The sequence below is a fragment of the Suncus etruscus genome, chromosome 12 (genome assembly GCF_024139225.1).
Source record: "Suncus etruscus isolate mSunEtr1 chromosome 12, mSunEtr1.pri.cur, whole genome shotgun sequence".
Lineage (NCBI taxonomy): Eukaryota > Metazoa > Chordata > Mammalia > Eulipotyphla > Soricidae > Suncus > Suncus etruscus.
In genome coordinates, this window is record NC_064859.1 from 17,482,105 (window position 1) to 17,497,202 (window position 15,098).

The 15,098-nt window shown below is 36.8% G+C and overlaps 1 non-coding gene across 1 annotated transcript; it reads right to left on the bottom strand.

The window, feature by feature from the left end:
- Window positions 1-7,325: 7,325 nt before the first annotated feature.
- Window positions 7,326-7,458, bottom strand: LOC126025453 (small nucleolar RNA SNORA51). The gene has a single exon (XR_007501458.1). It is a non-coding gene; the product is annotated as a small nucleolar RNA SNORA51 (small nucleolar RNA).
- Between the last annotated feature and the right edge of the window lie 7,640 nt (window positions 7,459-15,098).

Below are 15,098 nucleotides of genomic sequence, written 5' to 3' on the forward strand. Positions count from 1 at the left end.
AACTTTTTGAGGATGAAAGGCCTGTATAGATTCATTATCCCCATGTGGCACATATATACATTGGAATACTACATATCTATAGGGAATAATGCAATTAAGAAATTTGCAGCAACATAGCTAAAACTGAAAGATATTAAATGTTAAATGAAGTAAGGCAGAGGATAAATGCAGGCTGATATCACTTATATGTGGTATTTAGAATAACTGCATGAAGAAATGCAATGGTTTAACTGGGAGTTGTCTTCAACACCCTTGGCCCCAGAGTATAGTGAGGAGAAGGAAAGAAATTGAGTGGAGGGGGAGGAAAACAAATATGAAAGAATGAGGGCTAGGAGTCAAGTGGTTTCAGGTACATTAGTGGAGTTATAAAAACAATGACAAAACTAGATATACAAGCTAAGGACGATAACAATGAAATAAGGATTGAAGGGATGGGGCAAACTGTAAGGAGTCTGCCTTGGGTGAGCTAGCTTGGGACAGACCATGGTTTGATCTTCCGGTGTCCCATATGATCCTCCAAGCCAGGAGCAATTTCTGAGCCCATAGCCAAGAGTAACCCCTGAGCGTCACCAGGTGTGGCCTAAAACCAACCAAAGATATATATATATATATATATATATATATATATATATATATATATCTTTGGTTGGTTTTTTATTTAATTTATTATTTATTTAATATATTATATATATAATATATTAAATAAATTTAAATACAATATATATTATGTATGATAGATAAATAATATATATAATTTATATAGTATAATATATATATATAAAACAATGGAATAAGGAGACCCACACTTTAATAATCTAAACTTAATATGGGCCTATTATACTGGCAGGCTGGGGTGTTATGGGAAAACACCCAGGGAACATAGTAGAGGCAGGCCAATTGGTGATCGAATTGACCCTGATGTATTGTATGTCTAAATCCCAGCTATCAATGACTTTATAAATCACAATGATTTCAATAAAGTTAAATTTTTAAAAATCCTAAAAGCATCTTCCATAATGCAGCTTTCTCCCTCCTCAAACTGTTCTGTGGGCTTTAGCCTCCTCGGTTCCCTTGAACTCTAAGCCCCTTGACACATGAATTCAGCCAAAGAACCCACCAGATCACCTGTACTCTGGTGGCAAGCCAGTAGGTAGTTCAGGAGGGTTATTTCTGGGCTCCTCTCATCTTTTCCTGCATCTCAGACAATTTGTTCTGAATTGCCTCAGATCCCATGTCCTAAAGACCACTGCTTCCCATGTTTTGTCTGTTTTGCAATTTTTTCTAGATGGAGGACAGTGTGTGAAACTTTTTATTCTTTGTGCAATTTTATTTTTGCTAATGGTTTTCCTTTAAATCACTCAGTAGTAAAAAGACATAATTTAGGTGTTCCTAACTTTTTTTTTTTGGTTTTTGGGCCACACCCTGTGACGCTCAGGGGTTACTCCTGGCTATGCGCTCAGAAGTTGCTCCTGGCTTCTTGGGGGACCATATGGGGCGCCGGGGGATCGAACCGCGGTCCGTCCTAGGCTAGCGCAGGCAAGGCAGGCACCTTACCTCCAGCGCCACCGCCCGGCCCAGGTGTTCCTAACTTAAAGAGCATCTTTAAGTTCCCCTGATCAAACTGCAACAAAAAGTTTGTTAAACAAGAAATAGCATAGATAAGAAGTAAATAAGAAATAGTTTTCTATGTCTTTTTTCTTTCCCTCTATTCTTTGGTTTTAGTATCCAAGATTTTTATGTCAGACATGTATTTCATGTGTTCATAGATTGATAGGCATGCATATCATTATATTTTTTGTTAAGTTAACGTCTAAACTACAAGACTTAACCAGGGTGTCAAATTAAAAAAAGAGAGATTTAAAAAATAGAGGAAAAAGAGATGAAAGGAAGGAGGTGTGAGAGGAACCAAGAAAAATAATTTTCTCTCAACCTCTGGGCAATAACGCATTCTGGGCTGCTTGACTCTTGCACTAAGGAATTAACAATGAACTGGCACAATTTCTAAACGCATTGCCAATATTTAAGGGTTTTGTTTGTTTGTTTGTTTCATTTTTGGTTTGGGGCCATACCAGGTGAGGCTCAAGGGTTACTCCTAGCTATGCGCTCAGAAATCGCTCCTGGCTTGGGGGAACATATGGGACACAGTGGGGTCCGTTTTGGGTCAGCACATGCAAGGTAAATGCCCTACTGCTGTGTCATCACTTCAGCTCCTATTTAAGGTGTGTTTTGTTTTACCTTTATTTGTATACTCTGAAATATCATCACATTGTGTCTAGATGTGCTATTTTTATTTGCTTAGCACTGAGAGTGCTTTATATTAGAGAACTCATATCTTCCTTTAGTTTAGGGAAAATCTAATTCTGTCATTTATTTAGCTCTTTTCCATTTTCACTATTTTATCTTAATCTACAAAAATGGCAGGAAATCCAAGTTATCCTAATTGCTCCTGATGGTTTTTTTTTTCAGGGCTTGGATTTATTTTTCCTTTTGTGCTCTATTCTCAGTCAATTTCTAGATGTGCTCATGAAGTAGTTATTTTGTTTTGAGTTGTGTTGTTCCCAACTCATGAACTATTGCCTTGTGAAAGGTTCTATTTTTTTTGTTTGAAAATCTCTGGTTTTTAAAATAATGCCCAAGATGGTTTCTGTATATTCTAAGTATATTGATGCTTATTTTATGGATTAAATTTAAGGTGTTTGAATTTGTTTTCTGATGATGATGTTGGCTTATCACTCATAAGTGATGTTTTTACTCTCTATCTTGCATAATTTTTAATATCATGTGTAGATCAGTATTTTGCAAGATCAGGCAAAAAATTTTTGTTATTGTCATTGCTGTAATTTAACCAAGGGGACATGATTAACAGATGAGTGGCAAACTTAGGGTTTTATTTTCATGGTTTTATTAGCATATTTTGAATTCCATATTCTCTACTTGAAAACTTATTACTCCCATAATTGTTGGCTTAATTTAGGAGGAAAAAGGAAAAGTCAAAGAGGTTGACCTCCTTTATTAAAATTTTCATGGACTTATTTTTCATCAAATTGAACTGTCATTACATGGAGTTATTTTCTGCTGCTCATAGTTATGTACCACTTGAAGACATGTATCAACTATGATGTAATTCTTAATGTATTTAAGGAAATCTGTTTATTCTATTTGATGAAAACTTTTTTCAAAAATTTTGGCTTGTTCATTAGTGAACATTGCATGAATTAAAGTATATACACTTTATATATATTTTATATACTTTATATATATTAGTGAGTCTACCACTTCAGTGATTTATTATGAAAATATAATGTGCATACCATTTTAAATCAGAAATGTCTGTTCTCAGACCTCAATTTTATTTTGTAATGTGATTCTCATGAAGTTTGTTTTATCAGCCATGCATTCTGAAACAAATGGATAATGTAGAAATCTATTCAAGGATTTTTTGCAAGTAGGGTTTTAGGTCCATTTACTACCAATATTTTATTTTAGGATCATATCTTAAAATATTATCTTGTCTGATTTTTATTATTCATATAGTTTGAATTCCAATAACTAAAATAAATTGAACCATATTTGAAGATCAAAAATGTATTATTGCTCTATGATTCAGAACTCAGCCAATCCCTATTGTTCAGTACTACACTTCTGCTTCATTTAATTTAGCATATAATGCCCAGTAGACCAGTCACTAGGCAACAAAGTATAAAAGAGTATTTACTGAGCAGAAGTTGAACAACACTCAGGAACCTCCCAGGACATTACATGAGGCCCAGTGGAGGACTGTTTACTTAGCAACTTTCTATTCATTTATGGCTCATTAATTGCTAGAACTCCTGGTAGCTAGCTTAGCTTCAGAATTTAAAAATACATTAAAAATATATAAGAATAGTAAGAGAAAGATCACATTTTATATACACTACCACTTGAAATAACAGATTTGTTTCAAATAGAAAACATGACCACCTATGAAAAGTGTGGTCCAGATTTCTCTGCTCATGCTTAACATATTTCCAAATCATGGCTGCCAATAGTAGATATTTTAGGCTCTTATATTACCATTTTTCAATTTTTAACACTGTGGCGGCCAAACATCATTGTCTATTTTACGTTGATAACATAAGAATTTGACTTAAATATATTTTAAAATGATCACAATTTAGTTAATTTATTTCACCTTATATGATACAAATATATATATATATTTATATATATATTTGTGGTATATATATATTTGTGGTTTTTGGGTCACACCCGGCAGTGCTCAGGGGTTATTCCTGGCTCCAGGCTCAGAAATTGCTCCTGGCAGGTATGGGGGACCATATGGGACTCTGGGATTCAAACTGATGACCTCCTACATGAAAGGTAAACGCCTTACCTCCATGCTCTCTCTCTCCGGCCCTGATACAAAAATATTTTAAAGTAATTTTTAAGTTGTGCTAAGAAGCCACAGGATCCCCTCTCTCAATATTGAGCAAGATCATTCAACAGTGTCCAAAGTGTTGCAAGTCAGCCCCTGAAGAGGTTGACTGATGGAGGGATGGGGGATGAGGTCTTTCCCCTCCAGCTCGGAGCACGCTTCTGCCACCCTGTTCAGCCGGCGGTTCTGAGGTGAAGTGGCGGGTAAAAAGCTCGCAGACAGTCAGGCTTGTGGAAATATTAGCTTTATTCGGTGGACAAAACTGAAGTCCAAAGCCTCAGCATCAGTTCCAGCCAAAAGCCCCTCGCCTTCCACACACCCTTGTTTTTATCCCCCGAATCAGGTACTACCCAATGGTGGAAGCAGAATCAGATACCACCCTAGGGTGGGGGCAGAATGCCAGGTCACACCCTAGGGTAGGGCACAATCACTGATCAGGGTAGGGTCAGTAACATAATAATCCCATAAAATGTTTACATACACAACACAGAGCATCACTAGTTGTTCAAAAATGGCATTTGTACCATGTTTCTCCACTCCTGGTTCCAAGTCTGATTCTCTTTGCTCTGAATTGGCTTCTAGATTACTTTTATTTTCTTAAAATAATATCTTTATTTAAGCATGATGATACAAACATGTTTGTATTTGGGTTCAGTAATAAAAAAATAAACACCCCGTTTACTAGTGCAATCTTCCCACCACCATTGCCCCCATCTCCCTCCTTACCCACCCCCTGCCCATATTTGAGACAGGAATTCTACCTCTCTCACTCACTACATTGCCATGATAGTTGTCAGTGTAGATAGTTCTCTAAATGAACTCATCATTCTTTGTGATAAGCTTCATATCGTAGCTGGTCCTTCCAGCACTCAACTCTATTGCCTCTGGACATTATTACAATAATGTCTTTTATTTTTCTTAAACCCTATAAATAAGTGAGACTATTCTGTGTCTATCTCTCTCCCTCTGACTTATTTTATGAGCATAATAGTTTCCATGTCCATCTATGTATAAGAAAAGTTCATAACCTCATTTTTCCTCACAGCTGCATAGTATTTCATTGTGTATATGTGCCACAGTTTCTTTAGTCACTATTTGTTGTCGGGAATTTGGGTTGTTTCCAAATTTATTATTTACTATTGTTAATAGAGCTGCAACAAATATAGGTGTGCAGAAGGCATTTTTATATTATATTTTTGTGTTCCTACGGAATATCCTCAGGAGTGGTATGGCTAGATCATATGGGAGCTCAATTTCTAGTTTTTTGAGGAATCTGCATATTGTTTTCCATAAATGCTGGACTAGATGGCATTCCCACCATCAGTGAATGAGAGTTTCTTTCTACCCACACCCCAACCAACACTGATTGTTCTGGTTCTTTGTGATGTGTGCTAGTCTCTGTGATGTTAGATAGTACCTCACTGTTGTTTTGATTTGCATCTCCCTGATAATTAGTACTGTGGAGCATTTTTTCATGTGCCTTTTGTATTTCTTCTTTGAGGAACTGTCTGTTCATGTCTTCTCCCCATTTTTTGATGTGGTTAGATATTTTGTCTTTTTTTTTTTTTTTAATTTTTTTTGGACTGCACCTGGTAGTGCTCAGGGTTATTCCTGGCTCTGTGCTCAGAAATCGCTTCTGGCAGGCTCAGGAGATCATGTGGAATGCCGGGACTTGAATACAGGTCCACCCTGAGAGCTGCGTTGAAGGCAAAAACCCTACCCTTATGCTATCTCTATGGCTCCAGATGTTTTTTTTTTTTTAAGTTCTGTCAGTATCTTGTATATCTTAGCTATTAGCCCTTTATCTGATGGGTATTGGGTAAATAGTTTCTACCATATATTGAGTGGCCTTTGTATTCTAGTCACTATTTTCTTTGAGGTGCAGAAGCTTCTCAGCTTAATATAGTCCTATCTGTTTATCTCCACTTCCACTTGTTTGGAGAATGATGTTTCCTTATACAAGATGTCGTTAATCTCAATGTGATATAGTATTTTACCTATGTGTTGTTCTATATACATTATGGTTTCGAGTCTGATATCAAGGTCTTTCATTCAATTGGATTTGACCTTTGTGCATGATGTTAGATGGAGATCTGAGGTCATTTCTTTGCATGTAGCTGACCAGTTGTCCCAACAAGATTGTTTGAAAGGCTTTTCTTGCTCCATTTTGCTTTTTTCCACTTTATTGAAGATTAATTGATTGTATGTCTGGGGAACTTTTTCTGAATACTCAGTTTATCCACTGAATATTATATATATATATATATAATCAGTTTATTCCACTGATCTGAGAATCTATCTTTATTACAATACCATACTGTTTTAATGACTATTGCTTTGCAGTACTATTTAAAGTTGGGGAAAATGATGCGTCCCATATTCTTTTTCTAAAGTGTTGCTCTATCTATTCGTGGGTGTTTATTGTTCCACATAAATTTTCAGAGTGTTTGATCCACTTCTTTAAATAATGCCATGGGTATCCTTAGAGGAATTGAATTAAATCTGTACAATGCTTTGGGAGTATTGTCATTTTATGATGTTAATCCTCCAAACTGGGTATGTGTCTCCACTTCCTTGTGTCTTTTTTATTCCTTAAAGCAGGGATTTGTAGTTTTCTTTGGATAGGTCCTTCACCTCTTTAGTTGACTTCAAGGTATTTTAGTTTGTACGGCACTAATGTGAATGGGATTGCTTTTTTTTCCTATCATTATTTGTGTATAAAAAGGCCATTGATTTTTGTGTGTTAACTTTGTAGCCTGCCACTTTGCTACATAAATTTATTGTTTCTAGAAGCTTTTTGGTAGTCTTAGGATTTTTAAGTATAGTAGCATGTCATTTGCAAACAGTGAGAGCTTGATTTCTCTCTTTCCTATCTGGATGCACTTGATATCTTTTTCTTTCTTTTTTTTTTTTTTGTCCCCCCATTCACAATAAACACCAGGCAAAGGACCTGGCTTGAGGTGTATATGAGAAGCTTTTACTGTACCTCCTCTTTCTATACAGTCAGTGTAAAGAACACAGCCTGTGGTAAGCATTGGGAGGTCTTTTCTTTTTTTTTTTCATTTTACTTTTATTTAAACATCTTGATTACATAAATGATTCTGATTAGGTTTCAGGCATGTAAAGAACCCCCCCTTCACCAGTGCAACATTCCCACCACCAATGTCCCAAATCTCCCTCCATCCCACCCCACCCCCACCTGTACTCCAGAAAGGCTTTCCCGTTCCCTCATTCATTCACATGATTATGGTAGTTCTCTGTGTAGTTATTTCTATAGCATATTCACTACTCTTTATGGTGAGCTTCATAAAGTGAGCTGGTGTTACAGCCCTCCTCTCATTGTCTCTGAGGATTGTTACAAAAATGACTTTTATTTTTCTTAAAACCCATAGATGAGTGAGACTATTCTGCATCTCTTTCTCTCCCTCTGACTTATTTCACTCAGCATGTTAGATTCCATGTACATCCATGTATAGGAAAATTTCATGACTTCATCTCTCCTGACGGCTGCATAATATTCCATTGTGTATATGTACCATAGTTTCTTTAGCCATTCGTCTGTTGAAGGGCATCTTGGTTGTTTCCAGAGCCTGGCTATTGTGAATAGTGCTGCAATAAATATAGGTGTGAGGAAGGGGTTTTTGTGTTGTATTCTTGTGTTCTTGGGATATATCCCTAGGAGTGAAATAGCTGGGTCGAATAGGAGCTCAATTTCCAGATTTTGGAGGAATCTCCATATCGCTTTCCATAGAGGTTGGACTAGATGGCATTCCCACCAGCAGTGGATAAGAGTTCCTTTCTCTCCACATCCCCGCCAGCACTGACTGCTCTCATTCTTTGTGATGTGTGCCAATCTCTGCAGTGTGAGGTGGTATCGCATCATTGTTTTAATTTGCATCTCCCTGTTGATTAGTGACGAGGAGCATTTTTTCATGTGCCTTTTGGCCATTTGTATTTCTTTTTTTATCAAAGTGTCTGTTCATTTCTTCTCCCCATTTTTTATAGGATTAGATGGTTTTTTCTTGTGAAGTTCTGTCAGTGCCCTATATTTTGGATATTAGCCCCTTATCTGAAGATGTTGGGTGAATAGTTTCTCCCACTCGGAGGGTGACTCTTGTATCCTGGACACTATTTCTTTTGAGGTGCAGAAGCTTCTCAGTTTAATGTATTCCCATCCGTTGATCTGTGCTTCTACTTGTTTGGAAAGTTCAGTTTCCTCCTTGAAGACGCCTTTAGTCTCAATGCCATGGAGTGTTTTACCAACGTGTTGTTCTATATACCTTATGGTATCAGGTCTGATATCAAGTCTTTAATCCATTTGAATTTTACCTTAGTACATGATGTTAACTGGGGGTCTATGTTTACTTTTTTGCAAGTGGCTAACCAGTTCTGCCAGCACCACTTGTTGAAGAGATTTTCCCTGCTCCACTTAGGATTTCTTGCACCTTTGTCAAAAATTAGGTAATTGTATGTCTGGGGAATGTTCTCTGAGAACTCAAGCCTATTCCACTGATCTGAGGGTCTGTCTTTATTCCAATACCATGCTGTTTTGATAAATATTGCTTTGTACAGTTTAAAGTTGGGGAAAGTAATGCCTCCCATTTTCCTTTTCCCTAGGAGTGCTTTAGCTATTCAAGGGTGTTTATTGTTCCAGATGAATTTCATAAGTGTTTGATACACTTCTTTGAAGAATGTCATGGGTATTTTTATGGGGATCACATTAAATCTTTATAATGCTTTGGGGAGTATTGCCATTTTAATGAAGTTAATCCTGCCAATCCATGAGCACGGTATGTGTTTCCATTTTCGTGTGTCCTCTCTTATTTCTTGGAGCAGGGCTTTATAGTTTTCTTTGTATAGGGTAGGCCCTTCATGTCTTTGGTAAAGTTGACTCCAAGGTATTTGAGTTTGTGTGGCATTATTGTGAATGGGATTGCCTTCTTGATGTCCATCTCTTCCCTATCATTATTGGTGTATACAAATGCCATTGATTTCTGTGCGTTAATTTTGTAGCATGCCATCTTGCTATATGAGTCTATTGTTTCTAGAAGCTTTTTGGTAGAGTCTTTAGGGTTTTCTAAGTAGAGTATCATGTCATCTGCAAACAATGAGAGCTTGACTTCTTCCTTTCCTATCTGGATTCCTTTGATATCTTTTTCTTGCCCGATTGCTATAGCAAGCACTTCCAGTACTATGTTGAAGAGTAGTGGTGAAATCGGACAGCCTTGTCTTTTACAAAAATTTAGAGGAAAGGCTTTTAGTTTTTCTCCATTGAGGATAATATTTGCCATTGGCTTGTGGTAGAAGGCTTCAACTAGATTGAGAAAGGTTCCTTCCATTCCCATCTTGCTGAGAGTTTTGTTCAAGAATGGGTTTTGGGCCTTATCAAATGCTTTCTCTGCACCTATTGATATGATCATGTGATTTTTATTTTTCTTCTTGTTGATGTTGTGTATGATGTTGATAGATTTACGGATGTTAAACCATCCTTGCATTCCTGGGATGAAACCTACTTGGTCATAGTGATGATCTTCTTGATGATGCATTGGATCCTATTTGCCAGGATTTTGTTGAGGATCTTTGCATCTGCATTCATTAGGGATATTAGTCTGTAATTTTCTTTTTTGGCAGCATCTCTGTCTGGTTTTGGTATCAAGGTGATGTTGGCTTCATAAAAGCTGTTTGGGAGTGTTCTTGTTTTTTCAATTTCATGTAAGAGTTTGGCTAGGATTGGTAGTAGCTCCTCTTGAAAGATTCGAAAATATTCATTAGGAAATCCATCTGGGCCTGGGCTTTTGTTTTTGGGCAGATGTTTGATTACAGTTTCAATTTCCTCAGTAGTGATCACTACATCTTCCTTACTTAAATGTGGAAGGTATAAGTGTCCAAGAATTTTTCCATTTCTTCTAGGTTCTCATGTTTAGTAGCATAAAGTTTCTCAAAGTAGTCTCTGATTACCCTTTGGATCTCTGCAATATCTGTTGTGATTTCCCCTTTTCATTTCTAATACAGGTTATCAGACTTCTCTCTCTCTTTCTTTGTGAGTTTTACCAATCCTCTATCAATCTTGTTTATTTTTTCAAAGAACCAACTTCTGCTTTTGTTGATCTTTTGGATTGTTTTTTTGGTTTTCCACTTCATTGAGTTCTGCTTTCAGCTTTGTTATTTCCTTCTGTCTCCCTATTTTTGTTTCCTTTTATTGGTCATTTTTTAATTTTTTTGAGCTGCATCATTAAGTTATTCAGGTATGCCCCTTTTTCCTTCCTGATGTGTGCATGTAGAGCTATAAATTTTCCTCTCAGGACTGCTTTTGCTGTGTCCCATAGATTCTGGCAGTTTGTGTCTTCATTATCATTTGTTTCCAAGAAAGTTTTGATTTCCTTTTTCATTTCATCTCGGACCCACTGGTTTTTCTGTAGCAGGGTGTTTAATTTCCAATTGTTAAAGTTTTTTTTCTGTGTTGCTTTGTAGTTCACAAATAATTTCAGAGCCTTGTGGTCAGCAAGGTAGCCTGCAAGATTTCTATCCTCTTGATTTTATGGAGGTATGTTTTATGTGTCAGCATGTAGTCTATTCTGGAGAATGATCCATGTACATTGGAAAAGAATGTGTATCCAGGTTTTTTGGGATGGATTGTCCTGTATATATCTACTAGTCCTGTTTCTTCCATAACTCTTTTCAGGGCTAGTATGTTTTTGTTGGTTTCAATCTGGTTGACCTATCAAGTGTTGATAGGACCGTGTTGAGGTCTCCCACAATTATTGTGTTAATATTGATTTCTTCTTTCAGATTTGTCAGCAATTGTATTAGATAATTTGCTGCTCTCTCATTGGGTGCATATATGTTTAATAGTCTGATTTCTTCCTGTTGCACATATCCCTTGATTATTACAAAGTGTCCATCTTTGTCCCTTACCACTTTTCTGAGTGTAAAGTTGGTGTCATCAGCTATTAATATAGCCACCCCAGCTTTTTTGAAGGTGTTGTTTGCTTGGATAATTTTCCTCCAGCCTTTGATTTTGAGACTATGTTTGTTTTGACTATTCCGATGTGTCCTGTAGGCAGCAGAAGGTTAGATTCATCTTTTTGACCCATTTTGCCACTCTGTGTCTTTTAATTGGTGAATTTAGTCCATTGACATTGAGAGAGATGATTGTCATAGGATTTAATGTCATCTTTGTAGATAAGTTTGCTGTATTTGTTGGTCTCTCTTGTCTTAGAGTAGACCTGTCAGTTTTTTCTTTAAGGCTGGTTTATCATCTGTAAAGTTTCTGAGCTGTTGTTTATCCATGAAGCTATGTATTCTTCCTTCAAACCTGAATGTGAGTCAGGCTGGGTGCAGTATTCTCAGTGAGGCATTCATTTCATTTAGTCTTGTCACTATATCCCACCACTGTCTTCTGGCCTTGAGAGTTTCTTGTGACATGTCTGCTGTAAGTCTTAGGGATGCTCCTTTGAATGTAATTTCCCTTTTTGATCTTGCTGCTTTCAGTATTCTATCTCTATCTATGGGATTTGTCATTGTAACAAGGATGTGTCTTGGGGTGTTTTTCTTTGTGTTTCTTTTAGCTGGTACTCTTCAGGCATGCAGTATTTGATTGCATGTAGTCTTTAACTCTGGGAGTATCTCTTTGATGATGTCTTTGACAGTTGATTCTTCCTGGAGATCTCCTTCCTGGGTTTCTGGGACTTCAATGATTCTTATGTTGTTTCTGTTGAGTTTATCAAAGCTTCTATTTTCACCTGTTCACATGCCTTGAGTACTTTTTCCATTGCCTGTTCGTTTATCTTAAGGTTCTTTTCCAATTTCTTTTGTTGTGTTGAGTTTTTCTGCATCACATCTTCCAGTATTCCGATTCTCTCCTCAGCTGCTGATACCCTTTTGGCAAGGCTATCTATTGAGGTTTTCAGTTGAGCAACCGTGTTTTTCATATCTGTTATTTCAGTTTGGAGTTTTCTGATTTCTGTCTTTGTGTTCTCTTCAGATCGAGCTATGCTTTTTTTAAGTTCTATGAACATATTCCATATTTATATTCTAAACTCCTTATCTGAGAGGTTAATCAGGTGGTTGGAATTTATTAGGTCATCGAGCTTTCATCTTCATTCTCTGTGGATGGTGTTTGCCTGCACAGTTTCCCCATTGTCACACTTGTAGTGTGGTTTTTCCTGAGTGTTGTGGTGGGGTTCATCATGGCCGTGCTCTTCTGCTGCTTCTAGTTGACAGTTTTTTGGTGTGTACTCCCTAGGCCTCTGAGGAAATCTTCAGGGATTCAGAAGCACAGGCAGGCAGGCACAGGCAGGAGAAGTTTCCCTTGAAGTGATATCTTTTTCTTACCTGATTGCAATGGCAAGTATTTCCGGTACTATGTTGAATAATAGCGGTGAGTGAGAGCAACCTTGTCTGTACCAGATTTTAGAGGAAAAGCTTTTAGTTTATTCCCAATGAGAATAATACTTGTCATTGGCTTGTGCTAGATGGCCTTAACTATATTTAGAAAAGTTTCTTCCATTCCCATCTTGTTGAGAGTTTTTATTATGAATCGGTGTTGGATCTTATCAAATGTTTTTTCTGCATCTATTGATATGATCATATGATTTTTTAATTTTCCTTTTTGTAATATGTTGATTGATTTACATATGTTAAACCATCTTTGCATTTATGGAATGAAACCCACATGGTCATGGTGTCTGACCTTCTTGATGAGGCAGTGGAACCTATTTGTCAGTATTTTGTTGAGAATCTTTACATTTGTGTGCATAGGGGATGTTAATCTATAGTTTTATTATTTTGCAGCGTTTCTGTCTGGTTTTGGTATCAGAGTGATGTTAGCCTCATTAAAACTGTTTGGGAGTGTTTATATTTCAATTTCCTGAAAGAGCTTGAAAAGGATTTGTAGTTTCTCTTAAAAAAGTTTGAAATAATTCATTAATGAATCAGCCAGGGCTTTTGTTTTGGGGAAGACTTTTGATTACTATTTTAATTTCCTCCATAGAGATGGGTCTGTTTAGATATGCTAGATCATCCTGATTCAACCATGGAAGATTATGAGGATTTTTCCATTTATTCGAGGTTCTCATGTTTTGTGGCATAGAGTTTTATTTTAAGTATGTGCCATGAGATGATAGAGCTACATCTATTTTTCTTCTCTTATGCTCAATTAATGAGCAAATTGCTTATTGAGACCTGACAGTTTGATATATGTAAGTGATTTGGGGGATGAATTTGTGAAACAGAATATTTGCTGGCAAGTTACTGAATAAACATCTTTCTATCCTTTTCTTTCATCTACTCATTAATAAGCTATCAATAATCTGTTTGGTTTCTCTGTTAAAGAACACCAGGAATACAGAATGTTAAAGGACAAAAGTTAAGAGTCTCAAGTCTGAGAGATAGTTAACAGGGGTTAATGCTTCTGCCTTGCCCAAGGTCAACCCAGTTCACCCCAGCACTATTTATATTACCCTAAGTCCTACTAAAAGTGATCCTTAAGCAGATCTAGAAGTAACCCCTGAGCACTGTCAGATGTGCTCCCCAAATGTGAAAAAAGTTTCAGACACAAATTAATTCATTTTAACACATTGATTCTGGTGCTGCAATTTGTATTATTCAAACCACATTTTTTCATTTTACAAATTTTTTATTTGTTTTTTTTTTTTGGGGGGGTCACACCCGGCAGCACTCAAGGGTTATTCCTGGCTCTATGCTCAGAAATCAACCCTGGTAGGCACAGGAGACCATATGGGATGCCGGGATTAGAACCACCATCCTTCTGCATGGAAGGCAAATGCCTTAAGTTCATGCTGTCTCTCCGGCCCCTACAAATTTTTTTTATTCATATTGTTTCAGTCAAACACTGTTCCACCAATGCCCCCAGTTCTCTCCCTGACCATAGTTTGCTTTCTTGGCAGGTACATTTTAAAATTTGTTTGTTATTTAGTTTTTCCTTCCTGATTTCTTATTTTTTTAATGTTTGATTTAAAGCATTATGATTTACAAACTCACTAATTGAATTTTTGACTACTGTATGCACAATTTCCACCATATTTAATTTCAGCCCCCTATGAGTAATATATATTGGTATCCAAGTTGAAAGGAGAAACAATCAAGGTGTCAGAGACAGAACAGTTGTGAAGGTTACTTGCACACACCTAACCTGATAACAAGATCCTTGAGCCTGAGCCAGGAGTAATCCCTGAGTATAATTTCATGGACCCTAAACCAATCAAACAATGGGAGTGGGCAGAATAATGTTTATTGGTGCAAATTTTAGGGGCAAGCTGAGAGATTAATTTTACATGAAGGTTCAAGATTATAAACTTCAAGTCCTTGAATTGTACTGTATGGAATGTTAGATAAAGAAAATTAACTCCAATGACTTTGACTTCCCACCCTCCTCAGTTCAAACATAATTTCCTTTAATGTTGATATCAAGCTTGGTAGAATTTCTACTTTACACTTTGTATTTGAGAATGTTAAACAAACAAACAAACAGGCTATTTAAGAAAGGAGAGAAAGTTAAAGTTGCAGAAAATCCAGATCCAGGGCCTTTATGCTAATTTCACCTAAATATATTCTTTCTGGGAGCTCAAAGACACTCTCTCTTGCCTAGCATCAAGCATTTCATTACTTCATCTGACCTTCACAGCCTCCCATCCATTTATCTATAGATGAGTATTAGATTCAT